Source organism: Oncorhynchus keta, unplaced genomic scaffold, assembly GCF_023373465.1.
Source record: "Oncorhynchus keta strain PuntledgeMale-10-30-2019 unplaced genomic scaffold, Oket_V2 Un_contig_4826_pilon_pilon, whole genome shotgun sequence".
In the NCBI taxonomy this organism is placed as follows: Eukaryota; Metazoa; Chordata; class Actinopteri; order Salmoniformes; family Salmonidae; genus Oncorhynchus; species Oncorhynchus keta.
In genome coordinates this window covers 42597-64834 of record NW_026287979.1, presented here as the reverse complement: position 1 = coordinate 64834, position 22238 = coordinate 42597, and the positions used below count along the sequence as shown (strand labels likewise).

The window sequence follows — 22238 nt, the reverse complement described above, 5'->3', positions numbered from 1 at the left end:
TTAACTAAAAATGACTCCAACCTGAAGGTCTCACCAGCAACATTGTATCAACTATTAACTAAAAATGGTTCCAGCCTGAAGGTCTCACCAGCAACATTGTATCAACTATTAACTAACAATGACTCCAACCTGAAGGTCTCACCAGCAACATTGTATCAACTATTAACTAACAACGACTCCAACCTGAAGGTCTCACCAGCAACATTGTATCAACTATTAACTAACAATGACTCCAACCTGAAGGTCTCACCAGCAACATTGTATCAACTATTAACTAACAATGACACCAACCTGAAGGTCTCACCAGCAACATTGTATCAACTATTAACTAAAAATGGTTCCAGCCTGAAGGTCTCACCAGCAACATTGTATCAACTATTAACTAAAAATGACTCCAACCTGAAGGTCTCATCAGCAACATTGTATCAACTATTAACTAACAATGACTCCAACCTGAAGGTCTCACCAGCAACATTGTATCAACTATTAACTAACAATGACTCCAACCTGAAGGTCTCACCAGCAACATTGTATCAACTATTAACTAACAATGACACCAACCTGAAGGTCTCACCAGCAACATTGTATCAACTATTAACTAACAATGACACCAACCTGAAGGTCTCACCAGCAACATTGTATCAACTATTAACTAAAAATGACTCCAACCTGAAGGTCTCACCAGCAACATTGTATCAACTATTAACTAACAATGACACCAACCTGAAGGTCTCACCAGCAACATTGTATCAACTATTAACTAAAAATGACTCCAACCTGAAGGTCTCACCAGCAACATTGTATCAACTATTAACTAACAATGACTCCAACCTGAAGGTCTCACCAGCAACATTGTATCAACTATTAACTAAAAATGACTCCAACCTGAAGGTCTCATCAGCAACATTGTATCAACTATTAACTAACAATGACTCCAACCTGAAGGTCTCACCAGCAACATTGTATCAACTATTAACTAACAATGGTTCCAACCTGAAGGTCTCACCAGCAACATTGTATCAACTATCCTAGTCCCTCAGAGTGTCCCTGCCCAGTGAGCTCGGGACAGACACAGCTGGAGACCATTTGATCAAGGTGATAAGAAGCGGTGCTTGACCTTTGGCAGGAGCTCACCGGAGCCGAGTACCGGCACCTCAAACATGTTCTACAGCTGGAGCTCCTGTTCCCTCTGATATAGAATATTAGCTCAAAAACTATTTCCTGTCCCTAAATGTAAAAACGGTACCAGCACCCAGAAATGAGTACCGGGTAACCTGTTTCAGTCCAAGTCAAGCACTGATAAGAAGTAGTCAGGTAGGTCCCTGTTTGAGGACGTTTCCATTGGACCAGAGCAGGTCACATGTCCCTGTTTGAGGATGTTTCCATTGGACCAGAGCAGGTCACATGTCCCTGTTTGAGGACGTTTCCATTGGACCAGAGCAGGTCACATGTCCCTGTTTCTCGCTGCTGAGTGGTTCTGGGAAAGGAGAGACCGCTGGGAAGGATTTTCAACGTTGAGAGGAACTATTGTCATTCTCAACGGATGTAAAACAAACTGTTTGCTTCTCCACACAACCCTGTTGGGGACACGCCCTGCACATCTACTTAAATTACCAAGCCTTCATCTCTCAAACGATTACAATGAAGTCTCTGGCATGTGCTCCCCCCTCCTAGCTCTACCCCCTCGCTCTCTCTCCCAGTCTCCCCCTCTCTCTCTCTCCCAGTCTCCCCCTCGCTCTCCCCAGTCTCCCCCTCGCTCTCCCCAGTCTCCCCCTCGCTCTCCCCAGTCTCCCCTCGCTCTCCCCATCTCTCCATCTCCTCCCCACCCCCTCCTCGCTCTACCCCCCTCTCTCTCTCTCTCCCAGTCTCCCCCCCTCGCTCTCTCTCTCCCCATCTCTCCATCTCCTCCCCACCCCCTCCTCGCTCTACCCCCCTCTCTCTCTCTCTCCCAGTCCCCCTCTCTCTCTCCCAGTCCCCCTCTCTCTCTCCCAGTCCCCCTCTCTCTCTCCCAGTCCCCCTCGCTCTCTCTCTCCCAGTCCCCCTCGCTCTCTCTCTCCCAGTCCCCCCTCGCTCTCTCTCTCCCAGTCCCCCTCGCTCTCTCTCTCCCAGTGTCCCCCTCGCTCTCTCTCTCTCCCAGTGTCCCCCTCGCTCTCTCTCTCTCTCTCTCCCAGTCTCCCCCTCGCTCTCTCTCCCAGTCTCCCCCTCTCTCCCCCAGTCTCCCCTCGCTCTCTCTCCCAGCCTCCCCCCCGCTCTCTCTCCCAGTCCCCCCCTCCCTCTCTCCCCAGTCTCCCCCTCGCTCTCTCTCCCAGTCTCCCCCCTCGCTCTCTCTCCCAGTCCCCCTCGCTCTCTCTCTCCCAGTCCCCCTCGCTCTCTCTCTCCCAGTCCCCCTCTCTCTCTCCCAGTCCCCCTCTCTCTCTCCCCAGTCCCCCTCTCTCTCTCTCCCAGTGTCCCCCTCGCTCTCTCTCTCTCTCTCCGTCTCCCCCTCGCTCTCTCTCCCAGTCTCCCCCTCGCTCTCTCTCCCAGTCTCCCCCTCGCTCTCTCTCCCCGTCTCCCCCTCGCTCTCTCTCCCAGTCTCCCCCTCGCTCTCTCTCCCAGTCTCCCCCTCGCTCTCTCTCCCAGTCTCCCCCTCGCTCTCTCTCCCAGTCTCCCCCTCGCTCTCTCTCCCAGTCTCCCCCTCGCTCTCTCTCCCAGTCTCCCCTCGCTCTCTCTCCCAGTCTCCCCTCGCTCTCTCTCCCAGTCTCCCCTCGCTCTCTCTCCCAGTCTCCCCCTCGCTCTCTCTCCCCAGTCTCCCCCTCTCTCTCTCTCCCAGTCTCCCCCCTCTCTCTCTCTCCCAGTCCCCCCCTCGCTCTCTCTCCCAGTCCCCCTCGCTCTCTCTCTCTCTCCCCAGTCCCCCTCGCTCTCTCTCTCTCTCCCAGTCTCCCCCTCGCTCTCTCTCTCTCCCAGTCTCCCTCCGCTCTCTCTCTCGCTCTCTCTCTCCCAGTCTCCCTCCGCTCTCTCTCTCCCAGTCTCCCCCCTCGCTCTCTCTCTCTCTCCCCAGTCTCCCCCTCGCTCTCTCTCTCTCTCTCTCCCCAGTCTCCCCCTCGCTCTCTCTCCCAGTCTCCCCCCTCACTCTCTCTCTCTCCCAGTCTCCCCCTCGCTCTCTCTCTCTCTCCCAGTCTCCCCCTCGCTCTCTCTCCCAGTCTCCCCCTCGCTCTCTCTCCCAGTCTCCCCTCGCTCTCTCTCCCAGTCTCCCCCTCGCTCTCTCTCCCAGTCTCCCCCTCGCTCTCTCTCCCAGTCTCCCCCCTCGCTCTCTCTCTCTCCCAGTCTCCCCCTCCCTCGCTCTCTCTCTCTCCCAGTCTCCCTCTCTCTCTCTCCCAGTCCCCCTCTCTCTCTCTCTCCCAGTCCCCCCTCTCTCTCTCTCTCTCTCCCTCTCCCCCTCGCTCTCTCTCTCTCTCTCCGTCTCCCCCTCTCTCCGTCTCCCCCTCGCTCTCTCTCTCTCCCAGTCTCCCCCCTCGCTCTCTCTCTCTCTCCCCCAGTCTCCCCCTCGCTCTCTCTCTCTCTCCCCAGTCTCCCCCTCGCTCTCTCTCTCTCTCTCTCCCACTCTCCCCCCGCTCTCTCTCTCTCTCTCTCCCAGTCTCCCCCTCGCTCTCTCTCTCTCTCCCAGTCTCCCCCTCGCTCTCTCTCTCTCTCCCAGTCTCCCCCCTCGCTCTCTCTCTCTCTCCCAGTCTCCCCCCTCGCTCTCTCTCTCTCTCCCAGTCTCCCCCTCGCTCTCTCTCTCTCTCCCAGTCTCCCCCTCGCTCTCTCTCTCTCTCCCAGTCTCCCCCTCGCTCTCTCTCTCTCCCCAGTCTCCCCCTCGCTCTCTCTCTCTCCCAGTCTCCCCCGCTCTCTCCCAGTCTCCCCCGCTCTCTACCCAAGTCTCCCCCGCTCTCTACCCAAGTCTCCCCGCTCTCTACCCAAGTCTCCCCGCTCTCTACCCAAGTCTCCCCCCTCTCACCACTCTCTACCGCCAGTCTCCCCCCCCTCTCTCTCTCCCCACCCCCATCTCCATTCTTCCAGGTTCCTCTGTTCCAGTCCTATCAGACACAGAGTAGAGCTGTCTCCACTGGCCCGGTTGGCACCAGCTCACAGAGAGAGGAAGAGGAGGAAGAGGGTGGTCGATGTGATATGAAGAGAATCAGCACATGTTGAATAAACGGTGGGTGGGACTCAGTCATGTCTAGTATTGGATTAGATAAGAGATAATGTACCGCTCTCTGCCAGAGATAATACGCTGGCCCCTGCCCAGAGATAATACGCTGGCCCCTGCCCAGAGATAATACGCTGGCCCCTGCCCAGAGATAATACGCTGGCCCCTGCCCAGAGATAATACGCTGGCCCCTGCCCAGAGATAATACGCTGGCCCCTGCCCAGAGATAATACGCTGGCCTCTGCCCAGAGATAATACACTGGCCTCTGCCCAGAGATAATACACTGGCCTCTGCCCAGAGATAATACACTGGCCTCTGCCCAGAGATAATACACTGGCCTCTGCCCAGAGATAATACACTGGCCTCTGCCCAGAGATAATACACTGGCCTCTGCCCAGAGATAATACACTGGCCTCTGCCCAGAGATAATACACTGGCCTCTGCCCAGAGATAATACACTGGCCTCTGCCCAGAGATAATACACTGGCCTCTGCCCAGAGATAATACACTGGCCTCTGCCCAGAGATAATACACTGGCCTCTGCCCAGAGATAATACACTGGCCTCTGCCCAGAGATAATACACTGGCCTCTGCCCAGAGATAATACACTGGCCTCTGCCCAGAGATAATACACTGGCCTCTGCCCAGAGATAATACACTGGCCTCTGCCCAGAGATAATACACTGGCCTCTGCCCAGAGATAATACACTGGCCTCTGCCCAGAGATAATACACTGGCCTCTGCCCAGAGATAATACACTGGCCTCTGCCCAGAGATAATACACTGGCCTCTGCCCAGAGATAATACACTGGCCTCTGCCCAGAGATAATACACTGGCCTCTGCCCAGAGATAATACACTGGCCTCTGCCCAGAGATAATACACTGGCCTCTGCCCAGAGATAATACACTGGCCTCTGCCCAGAGATAATACACTGGCCTCTGCCCAGAGATAATACACTGGCCTCTGCCCAGAGATAATACACTGGCCTCTGCCCAGAGATAATACACTGGCCTCTGCCCAGAGATAATACACTGGCCTCTGCCCAGAGATAATACACTGGCCTCTGCCCAGAGATAATACACTGGCCTCTGCCCAGAGATAATACACTGGCCTCTGCCCAGAGATAATACACTGGCCTCTGCCCAGAGATAATACACTGGCCTCTGCCCAGAGATAATACACTGGCCTCTGCCCAGAGATAATACACTGGCCTCTGCCCAGAGATAATACACTGGCCTCTGCCCAGAGATAATACACTGGCCTCTGCCCAGAGATAATACACTGGCCTCTGCCCAGAGATAATACACTGGCCTCTGCCCAGAGATAATACACTGGCCTCTGCCCAGAGATAATACACTGGCCTCTGCCCAGAGATAATACACTGGCCTCTGCCCAGAGATAATACACTGGCCTCTGCCCAGAGATAATACACTGGCCTCTGCCCAGAGATAATACACTGGCCTCTGCCCAGAGATAATACACTGGCCTCTGCCCAGAGATAATACACTGGCCTCTGCCCAGAGATAATACACTGGCCTCTGCCCAGAGATAATACACTGGCCTCTGCCCAGAGATAATACACTGGCCTCTGCCCAGAGATAATACACTGGCCTCTGCCCAGAGATAATACACTGGCCTCTGCCCAGAGATAATACACTGGCCTTTACCTCGAAGAGCTGCTTGAGGGAGAACAGGGACCTCCGGAGCTCAGGTCCATGAGAGTTGTACAGCTTCTCTGAAAGAGATCAAAGAGATGAGGTTAACAATAACGTCCCCACACGGCCCGGGGAAAGTAGACAATCAGATCATAGTGAGAATAAATCAGATTAAAAAGGTAATTGGTTACCCCCCCTTAGAGCAGTGGTTAGGGGTCTACTGTAGTGTTTAGTTAGGCGTCTACTGTAGTGTTGAGTTAGGCGTCTACTGTAGTGTTGAGTTAGGGGTCTACTGTAGTGTTTGGTTAGGCGTCTACTGTAGTGTTTAGTTAGGCGTCTACTGTAGTGTTGAGTTAGGCGTCTACTGTAGTGTTTAGTTAGGCGTCTACTGTAGTGTTTGGTTAGGCGTCTACTGTAGTGTTTGGTTAGGCGTCTACTGTAGTGTTTGGTTAGGCGTCTACTGTAGTGTTTGGTTAGGCGTCTACTGTAGTGTTTGGTTAGGCGTCTACTGTAGTGTTTGGTTAGGCGTCTACTGTAGTGTTTGGTTAGGCGTCTACTGTAGTGTTTGGTTAGGCGTCTACTGTAGTGTTTGGTTAGGCGTCTACTGTAGTGTTTGGTTAGGCGTCTACTGTAGTGTCGAGTTAGGGGTCTACTGTAGTGTCGAGTTAGGGGTCTACTGTAGTGTCGAGTTAGGGGTCTACTGTAGTGTCGAGTTAGGGGTCTACTGTAGTGTCGAGTTAGAGGTCTACTGTAGTGTCGAGTTAGGCGTCTACTGTAGTGTCGAGTTAGGCGTCTACTGTAGTGTCGAGTTAGGCGTCTACTGTAGTGTCGAGTTAGGCGTCTACTGTAGTGTCGAGTTAGGCGTCTACTGTAGTGTCGAGTTAGGCGTCTACTGTAGTGTCGAGTTAGGCGTCTACTGTAGTGTCGAGTTAGGCGTCTACTGTAGTGTCGAGTTAGGCGTCTACTGTAGTGTCGAGTTAGGCGTCTACTGTAGTGTCGAGTTAGGCGTCTACTGTAGTGTCGAGTTAGGCGTCTACTGTAGTGTCGAGTTAGGGTCTACTGTAGTGTTGAGTTAGGGGTCTACTGTAGTGTTGAGTTAGGGGTCTACTGTAGTGTTGAGTTAGGGGTCTACTGTAGTGTTGAGTTAGGCGTCTACTGTAGTGTTGAGTTAGGCGTCTACTGTAGTGTTGAGTTAGGCGTCTACTGTAGTGTTGAGTTAGGCGTCTACTGTAGTGTTGAGTTAGGCGTCTACTGTAGTGTTGAGTTAGGCGTCTACTGTAGTGTTGAGTTAGGGGTCTACTGTAGTGTTTAGTTAGGGGTCTACTGTAGTGTTGGTTAGGGGTCTACTGTAGTGTTTGTTAGGCGTCTACTGTAGTGTTTAGTTAGGGTCTGTAGTGTTTAGTTAGGGGTCTACTGTAGTGTTTGAGTTAGGGGTCTACTGTAGTGTTAGGGGTCCACTGTAGTGTTTAGTTAGGGTCCACTGTAGTGTTTAGTTTCTACTGTAGTTAGTGTTTAGTTAGGGTCTACTGTAGTGTTTAGTTAGGGGTCTACTGTAGTGTTTAGTTAGGGGTCTACTGTAGTGTTTAGTTAGGGGTCTACTGTAGTGTTTAGTTAGGGGTCTACTGTAGTGTTTAGTTAGGGGTCTACTGTAGTGTTTAGTTAGGGGTCTACTGTAGTGTTTAGTTAGGGGTCTACTGTAGTGTTTAGTTAGGGGTCTACTGTAGTGTTTAGTTAGGGGTCTACTGTAGTGTTTAGTTAGGGGTCTACTGTAGTGTTTAGTTAGGGGTCTACTGTAGTGTTTAGTTAGGGGTCTACTGTAGTGTTTAGTTAGGGGTCTACTGTAGTGTTTAGTTAGGGGTCTACTGTAGTGTTTAGTTAGGGGTCTACTGTAGTGTTTAGTTAGGGGTCTACTGTAGTGTTTAGTTAGGGGTCTACTGTAGTGTTTAGTTAGGGGTCTACTGTAGTGTTTAGTTAGGGGTCTACTGTAGTGTTTAGTTAGGGGTCTACTGTAGTGTTTAGTTAGGGGTCTACTGTAGTGTTGAGTTAGGGGTCTACTGTAGTGTTGAGTTAGGGGTCTACTGTAGTGTTTAGTTAGGGGTCTACTGTAGTGTTGAGTTAGGCGTCTACTGTAGTGTTTAGTTAGGGGTCTACTGTAGTGTTTGGTTAGGGGTCTACTGTAGTGTTTAGTTAGGGTCTACTGTAGTGTTGAGTTAGGGGTCTACTGTAGTGTTTAGTTAGGGGTCTACTGTAGTGTTGAGTTAGGGTCTACTGTAGTGTTGAGTTAGGGGTCTACTGTAGTGTTGAGTTAGGGGTCTACTGTAGTGTTGAGTTAGGGGTCTACTGTAGTGTTGAGTTAGGGGTCTACTGTTGTTGAGTTAGGGGTCTACTGTAGTGTTGAGTTAGGGGTCTACTGTAGTGTTGAGTTAGGGGTCTACTGTAGTGTTGAGTTAGGGTCTACTGTCTACTGTAGTGTTGAGTTAGGGGTCTACTGTAGTGTTGAGTTAGGGGTCTACTGTAGTGTTGAGTTAGGGGTCTACTGTAGTGTTGAGTTAGGGGTCTACTGTAGTGTTGAGTTAGGGGTCTACTGTAGTGTTTAGTTAGGGGTTTACTGTAGTGTTTAGTTAGGGGTTCTGTATACTGATCTACAGGTCCTCCATGTCCATGCAATCAGATTCATTTGGGACCTCAAAGGGCAGAACTGATCATAAATCAGCACTTCTACTCTGAAACCTTGAGACATGGAGCCTCAAGACTGTAAAGCCCAGATTCAGGCTCTGCAGTAGATCAAGTTCAGACCGACTGATAGACACAGAGAGACAGAGCATATCTCCTTTCAGAGAGAGAAACCAGCCTTCTAAACAACGGTCAGAAGACTATGAGCCGTGGCTGTGGTTACACACCGCAGGGGATCCGTGTGTGTGTGTGTGTGTGTGTGTGTGTGTGTGTGTTTGTATTGTAAATATTGTGAGACACACACACACACACACACACACACACACACACACACACACACACACACACACACACACACACACACACACACACACACACACACACACACACACACACACACACACACACACACACACGGTCAACGGTCAGATGTGGTCATAGCAGTAAACCATGCCTGGCGTACTACCACCATTCACTGCTGTTACCATGGATACCAACAACCCCTAAACAACAACACTCAGAACACCACAGAGGACTGTAATTTACACAGATCAGTATCTAGTGGCCTATCAGTGTCCAGGACTGTGATTTACACAGATCAGACAGTATCTAGTGGCCTATCAGTGTCCAGGACTGTAATTTACACAGATCAGACAGTATCTAGTGGCCTATCAGTGATCAGGACTGTAATTTACACAGATCAGACAGTATCTAGTGGCCTATCAGTGATCAGGACTGTAATTTACACAGATCAGACAGTATCTAGTGGCCTATCAGTGTCCAGGACTGTATTTACACAGATCAGACAGTATCTAGTGGCCTATCAGTGTCCCCTGACCAGACAGTATCTAGTGGCCTATCAGTGTCCAGGACTGTAATTTACACAGATCAGACAGTATCTAGTATCCTATCAGTGTCCAGGACTGATAACATAACTTATCAATACATCCAGGACAGATCAGACAGTCCCTCGATCAATACATTATGGCCTATCACAGGAACATACACACAATCCTCCAATACATCACGGTAACATCCTCCCTACGACCCATATCAATACATTATGGTAACATCCTCCCTATCAATACATTATGGTAACATCCTCCCTATGATCAATACTTTATCACGTATCAATACATCATAACATCCTCCCTACGACCCATATCAATACTTTATAACATCCTCCCTACGACCCGTATCAATACATTATGGTAACATCCTCCCTACCCAGTAACATGGTAACATCCTCCCTACGACCCATACCAATACATCATGGTAACATCCTCCCTAATACAATACATCACGGTAACATCCTCCCTACGACCTGTATCAATACATCACGGTAACATCCTCCCTACGACCCATATCAATATCACGGTAACATCACCGTATAACATTATGGTAACCTCCCTACGACCCGTATCAATACATCATGGTAACATCCTCCCTACGACCCGTATCAATACATTACGGTAACATCCTCCCTACAACCCGTATCAATACATCATAACATCCTCCCTACGACCCGTATCAATACATTATGGTAACATCCTCCCCTACGACCCGTATCAATACATTATGGTAACATACATTATGGTAACATCCCCCTACGACCCGTATCAATACATCACAGTAACATCCTCCCTACGACCCGTATCAATACATTATGGTAACATCCTCCCTACGACCCATATCAATACATCACGGTAACATCCTCCCTACGACCCATATCAATACATTATGGTAACATCCTCCCTACGACCCGTATCAATACATTAACATGGTAACATCACTAACCCTCCCTACGACCCATATCAATACAATACATTTGATCAATACATCATGGTAACATCCTCTCCCTAATACATCACGACCCTCCCTCGACCCATATCAATACATCATGGTAACATCCTCCTACGATAACATTCTCCCTACGATATCAATACATCATGGTAACCTCCCTACGACCCGTATCAATACATACATCACGGTAACATCCTCCCTACGACCCGTAACATCCTCCCTACGACCCGTATCAATACATCACAGTAACATCCTCCCTACGACCCGTATCAATACATCACAGTAACATCCTCCCTACGACCCGTATCAATACATCACGGTAACATCCTCCCTACCCTACAATACATGTATGGTAACCCTCCCTACGACCCGTATCAATACTGTATGGTAACATCCTCCCTACGACCAATACATCACAGTAACATCCTCCCTACGACCCATATCAATACTGTATCAATACCCATATGTATGGTAACATCCTCCCTACCCACAATACATCATATAACATCACGACCCATACAATACATATGGTAACATCCTCCCTACGACCCGTATCAATACATCACGGTAACATCCTCCCTACCCGATCAATACATTATGGTAACAATACGACCCGTATCAATACTTAACATGATACCATTCCTCCCTACGACCCGTATCAATACATCATCAGTAACATCCTCCCTGCGACCCGTATCAATACATTATGGTAACATCCTCCCTACGACCCATATCAATACATCACGACATCCTCCCCTACCCATATCAATACATTATGGTAACATCCTCCCTACGACCCATATACAATAACATTTACGACCCGTATCAATACATTAAGGTAACATCCTCCCTACGACCATATCAATACATCACGGTAACCCTCCCTACGACCCGTATCAATACATCATCCTCCCTACGACCCGTAAATACATGGTAACTCCCCCTACGACCCATATCAATACATCACAGGACCCGTAAATACATCCTCCCTACGACCCATATCAATACATTATGTTAACATCCTACATCAATACATTATGGTAACATCCTCCCTACGACCCGTACAATACCGGTAACATCAATACAATCATTATGGTAACATCCTCCCTACGTAAATACATCACGCTCCCTCCCTACGACCCGATCAATACATCACGTAACATCAATACATACATACGGTAACATCCTCCCTACCCGTATCAATACCATCATGTAACATCCTCCCCTACGACCCGTATCAATACATCACGGTAACATCCTCCCTACGACCCGTATCAATACATCACGGTAACATCCTCCCTACGACTACAATACATCCTCCCCTACGACCCGTCAATCCAGTAAATATCCTCCTACGACCCGTATCAATACATCACAGTAACATCCTCCCCTACGACCCGTATCAATACATCACGGTAACATCCTCCCTACGACCCATATCAATACATTATGGTAACATCCTCCCTACGACCCGTATCAATACATCATGGTAACATCCTCCTCCCTACGATCATGGTAACATCCTCCCTACGACCCGTATCAATACATCACAATAACATCCCCCTCAGACCCATAAATACATCCTAACATCCTCCCTACGACCCGTATCAATACATCACAATAACATCCCCTACGACCCATATCAATACATCACAATAACATCCCCCTAATACATCACGTCAACATCCATCCCTACGACCCATATGAATACATCACGGTAACATCCTCCCTACGACCCGTATCAATACATTATGGTAAATCCTCCCCCTTACATTACTGTATGGTAACATCCTCCCTACGGTAAATACATCCTCCTCCCTACGACCCAATACATCACAGTAACATCCTTATGGTAACATCATCTCCCTACGACCCATATCAATACATCACAGTAACATCCTCCCTACGACCCGTATCAATACATTATGGTAACATCCTCCCTACGACCCATATCAATACATCACAGTAACATCCTCCCTACCCGACCCACAATAACATCAATACATTATGGTAACATCCTCCCTCCCTACGACCCGTATCAATACATCACAATAACATCCTCCCTACGACCCGTATCAATACATGGTAATAACATCCTCCCTACGACCCGTATCAATACATCGGTAACATCCTCCCTACGACCCGTATCAATACATTATGGTAACATCCTCCCAATACGTAACATCCCGTATCAATACTTTATGGTAACATCCTCCCTACGACCCATATCAATACATTATGGTAACATCCTCCCTACGACCCATATCAATACATCACGGTAACATCACAGTAACTCCTCCCTACGACCCATATCAATACATTAGTAACACCAACCCGTACATTATGGTAACATCCTCCCTACGACCCATATCAATACATCACGGTAACATCCTCCCTACGACCCATATCAATACATCATGGTAACATCCTCCCTACGACCCGTATCAATACTGTAACACCCTGGTAAATACATTAACATCCTCCCTACGACCCGTATCAATACATGTATGGTAACATCCTCCCTACGACCCGTATCAATACATCATGGTAACATCCTCCCTACGGTAAATACATCCTAACATCCTCCCTACGACCCATATCAATACATCATGGTAACATAACATCAATACTCATCCTCCCTACGACCCATATCAATACATCATGGTAACATCCTCCCTACGACCCATATATCAAGTAACATCCTCCCTATGACACAATACATAAACATCCTCCCTACGACCATATCAATACTGTATGGTAACATCCTCCCTATATCAATACATCATCCTCCCTACGACCCATTTCAATACATCACAGTAACATCTCCCTACGACCCATATCAATACATTATGGTAACATCCTCCCTACGACCCGTATCTAAAACATGAGGATGCAACCTCCACATCATCAGTAGATCCTTTAACAGAGACTCCTTGCTTGGCGTCTGAAAGAGTCACGTCCCCAGACACCAAACAACACAATCAGCATCCATTTAACTCAGGATGAGGACCGGTGGGGTTTTCCAGAACGGAACATGGACATTTCCTGTTTCTTCCTCTAAGGGGGTCAGAGTTCTGTTGTCAGGCAGAGTAGAGGACTGACACGGGAAACAGAGTTCACAGGGAAAAACAGAGTTCTGTTGTCAGGCAGATGTAGAGGACTGACACGGGAAACAGAGTTCTGTTGTCAGGCAGATGTGAGAGGGTTCTGTTGTCAGACAGAGTAGAGGACACACGGGGAAACAGAGTTCTGTTGTCAGGCAGAGTAGAGGACTGACACGGGAAACAGAGTTCTGTTGTCAGGCAGAGTAGAGGACTGACACGGGAAACAGAGTTCTGTTGTCAGGCAGATGTAGAGGACTGACACGGGAAACAGAGTTCTGTTGTCAGGCAGATGTAGAGGACTGACACGGGAAACAGAGTTCTGTTGTCAGGCAGATGTAGAGGGACTGTTGTCAGGCAGATGTAGAGGACGGGGAAACAGAGTTCTGTTGTCAGGCAGAGTAGAGGACTGACACGGGAAACAGAGTTCTGTTGTCAGGCAGAGTAGAGGACTGACACGGGAAACAGAGTTCTGTTGTCAGGCAGAGTAGAGGACTGACACGGGAAACAGAGTTCTGTTGTCAGGCAGATGTAGAGGGGACTGACTGTTGTCACGGGAAACAGAGTTCTGTTGTCAGGCAGATGAGGACTACGAGGAGAGTTCTGTTGTCAGGCAGGGGAAACAGGGTTCTGTTGTCAGGCAGAGTAGAGGACTGACACGGGAAACAGAGTTCTGTTGTCAGGCAGATGTAGAGGACTGACACGGGAAACAGAGTTCTGTTGTCAGGCAGATGTAGAGGACTGACACGGGAAACAGAGTTCTGTTGTCAGGCAGAGTAGAGGACTGACACGGGAAACAGAGTTCTGTTGTCAGGCAGAGTAGAGGACTGACACGGGAAACAGAGTTCTGTTGTCAGGCAGATGTAGAGGACTGACACGGGAAACAGAGTTCTGTTGTCAGGCAGAGTAGAGGACTGACACGGGGAAACAGAGTTCTGTTGTCAGGCAGAGTAGAGGACTGACACGGGAAACAGAGTTCTGTTGTCAGGCAGAGTAGATTCTGTTGTCAGGCAGATGTAGAGGACTGACACGGGGAAACAGAGTTCTGTTGTCAGGCAGATGTAGAGGACTGACACGGGAAACAGAGTTCTGTTGTCAGGCAGAGTAGAGGACTGACACGGGAAACAGAGTTCTGTTGTCAGGCAGAGTAGAGGACTGACACGGGAAACAGAGTTCTGTTGTCAGGCAGAGTAGAGGACTGACACGGGAAACAGAGTTCTGTTGTCAGGCAGATGTAGAGGACTGACACGGGAAACAGAGTTCTGTTGTCAGGCAGAGTAGAGGACTGACACGGGAAACAGAGTTCTGTTGTCAGGCAGAGTAGAGGACTGACACGGGAAACAGAGTTCTGTTGTCAGGCAGAGTAGAGGACTGACACGGGAAACAGAGTTCTGTTGTCAGGCAGAGTAGAGGACTGACACGGGAAACAGAGTTCTGTTGTCAGGCAGAGTAGAGGACTGACACGGGAAACAGAGTTCTGTTGTCAGGCAGAGTAGAGGACTGACACGGGAAACAGAGTTCTGTTGTCAGGCAGAGTAGAGGACTGACACGGGAAACAGAGTTCTGTTGTCAGGCAGAGTAGAGGACTGACACGGGAAACAGAGTTCTGTTGTCAGGCAGAGTAGAGGACTGACACGGGAAACAGAGTTCTGTTGTCAGGCAGAGTAGAGGACTGACACGGGAAACAGAGTTCTGTTGTCAGGCAGATGAGGACTAGTTGTCAGGCAGGACTGACACGGGGCAAACAGGGTTCTGTTGTCAGGCAGAGTAGAGGACTGACACGGGAAACAGAGTTCTGTTGTCAGGCAGATGTAGAGGACTGACACGGGAAACAGAGTTCTGTTGTCAGGCAGAGTAGAGGACTGACACGGGAAACAGAGTTCTGTTGTCAGGCAGATGTAGAGGACTGACACGGGAAACAGAGTTCTGTTGTCAGGCAGATGTAGAGGACTGACACGGGAAACAGAGTTCTGTTGTCAGGCAGATGTAGAGGACTGACACGGGAAACAGAGTTCTGTTGTCAGGCAGATGTAGAGCACCTCAAACAGAGTTCTGTTGTCCTTCCAGTTCTCTGCTGCAGCTGTCAGGCAGAGTAGAGGACATCAGAGTTCTGTTGTCAGGCAGATGTGATATACATAAACAGAGTTCTGTTGTCAGGCAGATGGACTGAGTAAACAGGGTCTGTTGTCAGGCAGATCCATGGGGAAACAGTGTTTTATGATTCTGATAGTCCATCTGTAAAATAGCCCACCCAATCTACCTACCTTCATCCCCATACTGTTTTTGTTTACTGTTCTGCTTCTTTTGCACACCAGAGTCTCTTGTCATCATCTGCAGAGTTCTGTTATCAGGCACCAGTGTTAATCTGTTAAATTGTAATTATTCTGTCAGGCAGATGGCCTATTTATTGCCTTCTGTTGTCACCTCCTCATGCCTTTTGCACACAACAGATGTATATAGACTTTCTTTTCAGGCTACTGTGTCATTGACTTGTTTGTGTTATTGGCTTGTTTATAGAGGACTGTTTGTTGCTCAGTGCGTAAACTTCTGTTGTCAGGCAGATGTGAGGACTGAACTGCTTAGCTGTTGTCATCTTGGTCAGGGAAACAGAGTTCTGTTGTAAATGAGAACGTGAGGGAGAGCTGCTATCAGGCAGATATATCTGACAGACACTATATCAGGCAGAGAGAGGCTATACTATATATCTGTTGTCAGGCAGACACTATCACAGAGAGCTGTTATACAGATATCTGACAGACATATTGTCAGGCAGAGTCACAGAGAGCTGTTATACAGATATAGGACTGACAGACAGAGTTCTGTTGTCACAGAGAGCTGCTATACTATATTCTGACAGACACTATATCACAGAGAGCTGCTATAGGCAGATATAGAGGACTGACAGACACAGAGTTCTATTGTCACAGAGAGCTGCTATACTATATATCTGACAGACACTATATCACAGAGAGAGGACTGCTATATTCTGAGGCAGACACTATATCTGTTGTCAGGCAGAGAGCTGCTATTCTGTTATCACAGACACTATTCTGTTGTCAGGCAGAGTAGAGGACTGACCTTCCAGAGTTCTGTTGTCAGGCTCACAGAGAGCTGCTATATCTGACAGACACTATATCACAGAGAGCTGCTTTATACTGATATATCTGACAGACACTATCACAGAGATTTACTGTTCTGCTCTTTGCATACTATCATATCTGACAGACATATGTTAATCACAGAGAGCTGGCCTATTTACTTTATCCTCATGCTTTTGCACAGACACTATATCACATTGACTTGTTTGTGTTATTGCTTGTTTATAGTTTGCTGACAGACACTATATCTTGGTCACAGAAATGAGCTGAGAGAGCTATACTATATATCTGACAGACACTATATCACAGAGAGCTGCTATACTATATATATCTGACAGACACTATATCAGAGAGCTGCTATACTATATATCTGACAGACACTATATCACAGAGAGCTGCTATACTATATATCTGACAGACACTATATCAGAGAGCTGCTATACTATATATCTGACAGACACTATATCACAGAGAGCTGCTATACTATATATCTGACAGACACTATATCACAGAGAGCTGCTATACTATATATCTGACAGACACTATATCACAGAGAGCTGCTATACTATATATCTGACAGACACTATATCACAGAGAGCTGCTATACTATATATCTGACAGACACCATATCACAGAGAGCTGCTATACTATATATCTGACAGACACTATATCACAGAGAGCTGCTATACTATATATCTGACAGACACTATATCACAGAGAGCTGCTATACTATATATCTGACAGACACTATATCACAGAGAGCTGCTATATCTGACAGACACTATATCACAGAGAGCTGCTATACTATATAACTGACAGACACTATATCACAGAGAGCTGCTCTGTATAGAAGACAACACTAGACTCTAAGAGGAGAAGACGGATGTTGGGAAGGAGACTAATCAACCACACACAAGCACAAAACTAAAAGATACAAGCACACACACACACACACACACACACACACACACACACAGTGTTATCAGTAGAGCAGCAGGCAGGATGCTCCGAACACAAATAGACACCATTTAGAAAAGAGGAAGAAAGGCCTAGAATGTAGATTAATAAACAGACCAGCTGGATATGTACTCAACAACACACTTGACAGACTAGTGTCCCGTCCAGGGGGTGTCCTGCTACATCAGTGTCCCGTCCAGGGGGTGTCCTGCTACATCAGTGTCCCGTCCAGGGGTGTCCTGCTACATCAGTGTCCCAGGGGGTGTCCAGGGGGGGTGTCCTGGTACATCAGTGTCCCGTCCAGGGGTGTCCTGCTACATCAGTGTCCCGGCCCAGGGGTGTCCTGCTACATCAGTGTCCCGTCCAGGGGTGTCCTGCTACATCAGTGTCCCGTCCAGGGGGTGTCCTGGTACATCAGTGTCCCGTCCAGGGGGTGTCCTGCTACATCAGTGTCCTTCCAGGGGTGTCCTGCTACATCAGTGTCCCGTCCAGGGGGTGTCCTGGTACATCAGTGTCCCGTCCAGGGGTGTCCTGCTACATCAGTGTCCCGTCCAGGGGTGTCCTGCTACATCAGTGTCCTGTCCAGGGGGTGTCCTGCTACATCAGTGTCCTGCCAGGGGTGTCCTGCTACATCAGTGTCCTGTCCAGGGGTGTCCTGCTACATCAGTGTCCTGTCCAGGGGTGTCCTGGTACATCAGTGTCCTGTCCAGGGGGTGTCCTGCTACATCAGGGGGGGTGTCCTGCTACATCAGTGTCCTGTCAGTGTCCTGCTCCAGGGGGTGTCCTGGTACATCAGTGTCCTGTCCAGGGGTGTCCTGCTACATCAGTGTCCTGTCCAGGGGTGTCCTGGTACATCAGTGTCCTGTCCAGGGGGGGTGTCCTGGTACATCAGTGTCCTGTCCAGGGGTGTCCTGCTACATCAGTGTCCTGTCCAGGGGGTGTCCTGCTACATCAGTGTCCTGTCCAGGGGTGTCCTGCTACATCAGTGTCCTGTCCAGGGGTGTCCTGTACATCAAGCTGGCCTCGTCATGTGACAGTGGACTGGCCTCGTCATGTGACAGTGGACCGCTCTCTACTGGCCTCGTCATGTGACAGTGGAGCGCTCTCTACTGGCCTCGTCATGTGACAGTGGACCGCTGGCCTCGTCATGTGACAGTGGACCGCTGGCCTCTCATGTGACAGTGGAGCTGGCCTCGTCATGTGACAGTGGACCGCTCTCTACTGGCCTCGTCGTGCGACAGTGGAGCGCTCTCTACTGGCCTCGTCGTGCGACAGTGGAGCGCTCTCTACTGGCCTCGTCGTGCGACAGTGGAGCGCTCTCTACTGGCCTCGTCGTGCGACAGTGGAGCGCTCTCTACTGGCCTCGTCGTGTGACAGTGGAGCGCTCTCTACTGGCCTCGTCGTGCGACAGTGGAGCGCTCTCTACTGGCCTCGTCATGCGACAGTGGAGCGCTCTCTACTGGCCTCGTCATGTGACAGTGGAGCGCTCTCTACTGGCCTCGTCATGCGACAGTGGAGCGCTCTCTACTGGCCTCGTCATGCGACAGTGGAGCGCTCTCTACTGGCCTCGTCGTGCGACAGTGGAGCGCTCTCTACTGGCCTCGTCATCAGTGGAGCGCTCTCTACTGGCCTCGTCATGTGACAGTGGAGCGCTCTCTACTGGCCTCGTCATGTGACAGTGGAGCGCTCTCTACTGGCCTCGTCATGTGACAGTGGAGCGCTCTCTACTGGCCTCTGTGACTGGCCCAGCAGTAGGCTGACAGTGGACTGGCCTCGTCATGTGACAGTGGACTGGCCTCGTCATGTGACAGTGGCTGACCCAGCAGTGACAGTGGACAGTGGACTGGCCTCGTCATGTGACAGTGGACTCTCTACTGGCCTCGTCATGTGACAGTGGCTGACCCAGGCAGTAGGTGACAGTGGACTGGCCTCGTCATGTGACAGTGGCTGACCCAGCAGTAGGGACTGGCCTCGTCATGTGACAGTGGACTGGCCTCGTCATGTGACAGTGGCTGACCCAGCAGTAGGCTACAGTGGACTGGCCTCGTCATGTGACAGTGGACCGGCCTCGTCATGTGACAGTGGCTGACCCAGCAGTAGGCTACAGTACTCAATACAATAACAAGAGAGACTGGTGGGAAATGGTTCTACATCTGTATTGCTGTTTGAGGTTTTAGACTGGGTTTCTGTTCAGCACTCACTTTATATGAATGCACCAATTTGTAAGTCGCTCTGGATAAGAGCGTCTGCTAAATGACTTAAATGTAAATGTAATAAATACACATTGATTGATTACATCAGTCTAATATTATAATATGATAACAGCGATGCCAAGTCCTCTTCACAGGCCCTGTGATGCGATTACATCAGTCTAATATTATATAATATGATAACAGCCATGCCAAGTCCTCTATTGACTACTATTGACCAGAGCCCTATGGAACCCTATTCCATGCACTACTATTGACCAGAGCCCTATGGAATCCTATTCTATATAGTGCACTACTATTGACCAGAGCCCTATGGGCCACTATACACTATATAGGCAATAGGTTTCCATTTGGGACCGGCGATCAGCAGTAGAAATCTTTTCCCAAGTCAGAGTTTATAAATAAAGAGTCTGACACACGGATGAGGACCAACTATTTTCAGCTCGGCCTTTTCTCATTTCTGTGCCCTGGGCTTTTTCCTTTACGCATGTGGGCATCAGATACATGTCTCAGGAGTCCAATATACTGAATTAACCACAGACATTACAGCTAGGACATCAGACACAGACAGGACATCTATAATCTACTACATTATCCATATCCTGCTACCTTCTCATTCCCCTGACGGAACCACCATCCTGCTACCTTCTCATTCCCCTGACAGAACCACCATCCTGCTACCTTCTCATTCCCCTGACAGAACCACCATCCTGCTACCTTCTCATTCCCCACCATGACGGAACCACCATCCTGCTACCTTCTCATTCCCTGACGGAACCACCATCCCGCTACCTTCTCATTTCCCTGACGGAACCACCATCCCGCTACCTTCTCATTCCCCTGACGGAACCACCATCCCGCTACCTTCTCATTCCCTGACGGAACCACCATCCCGGAACCACCATCCCTGACGGAACCATCATCCTGCTATCTTCTCATTCCCCTGACGGAACCACCATCCCGCTACCTTCTCATTCCCTGACGGAACCACCATCCTGCTACCTTCTCATTCCCCTGACGGAACCACCATCCCGCTACCTTCTCATTCCCCTGGCGGAACCACCATCCTGCTACCTTCTCATTCCCCTGGCGGAACCACCATCCTGCTACCTTCTCATTCCCCTGACGGAACCACCATCCTGCTACCTTCTCATTCCCCTGACGGAACCACCATCCTGCTACCTTCTCATTCCCCTGACGGAACCACCATCCTGCTACCTTCTCATTCCCCTGGCGGAACCACCATCCTGCTACCTTCTCATTCCCCTGACGGAACCACCATCCTGCTACCTTCTCATTCCCCTGGCGGAACCACCATCCTGCTACCTTCTCATTCCCCTGACGGAACCATCCTGCTACCTTCTCATTCCCCTGACGGAACCATCCTGCTACCTTCTCATTCCCCTGACGGAACCATCCTGCTACCTTCTCATTCCCCTGGCGGAACCATCCTGCTACCTTCTCATTCCCCTGGCGGAACCACCATCCTGCTACCTTCTCATTCCCCTGACAGAACCATCCTGCTACCTTCTCATTCCCCTGACAGAACCATCCTGCTACCTTCTCATTCCCCTGACGGAACCACCATCCTGCTACCTTCTCATTCCCCTGACGGAACCACCATCCTGCTACCTTCTCATTCCCCTGACGGAACCATCCTGCTACCTTCTCATTCCCCTGACGGAACCACCATCCTGCTACCTTCTCATTCCCCTGACGGAACCACCATCCTGCTACCTTCTCATTCCCCTGACAGAACCATCCTGCTACCTTCTCATTCCCCTGACAGAACCACCATCCTGCTACCTTCTCATTCCCCTGACGGAACCACCATCCTGCTACCTTCTCATTCCCCTGACGGAACCACCATCCTGCTACCTTCTCATTCCCCTGACGGAACCACCCCTGCTACCTTCTCATTCCCCTGACAGAACCACCATCCTGCTACCTTCTCATTCCCTGACGGAACCACCATCCTGCTACCTTCTCATTCCCTGACGGAACCACCATCCTGCTACCTTCTCATTCCCCTGACGGAACCATCCTGCTACCTTCTCATTCCCCTGAGAACCACCATCCTGCTACCTTCTCATTCCCCTGACGGAACCACCATCCTGCTACCTTCTCATTCCCCTGACAGAACCATCCTGCTACCTTCTCATTCCCCTGACAGAACCACCATCCTGCTACCTTCTCATTCCCTGACAGAACCACCATCCTGCTACCTTCTCATTCCCCTGACGGAACCACCATCCTGCTACCTTCTCATTCCCTGACGGAACCACCATCCTGCTACCTTCTCATTCCCCTGACGGAACCACCATCCTGCTACCTTCTCATTCCCCTGACAGAACCACCATCCTGCTACCTTCTCATTCCCCTGACAGAACCACCATCCTGCTACCTTCTCATTCCCCTGACAGAACCACCATCCCGCTACCTTCTCATTCCCCTGACGGAACCACCATCCCGCTACCTTCTCATTCCCCTGACGGAACCACCATCCCGCTACCTTCTCATTCCCCTGACGGAACCACCATCCCGCTACCTTCTCATTCTCCTGACGGAACCAC

At 49.6% G+C, this 22238-nt stretch overlaps 1 protein-coding gene across 1 annotated transcript in view; it reads right to left on the bottom strand.

Moving 5' to 3' along the window:
* Positions 1 to 22238, bottom strand: part of LOC127924958 (FH1/FH2 domain-containing protein 3-like) — an 85449-nt gene that overhangs the window by 23842 nt on the left and 39369 nt on the right. Inside the window, exon 2 of the mRNA XM_052509626.1 lies at positions 5836 to 5903. The gene's annotated coding sequence lies outside the window, so the exon portion shown is untranslated. The remainder of the gene's footprint in view (positions 1 to 5835; positions 5904 to 22238) is intronic.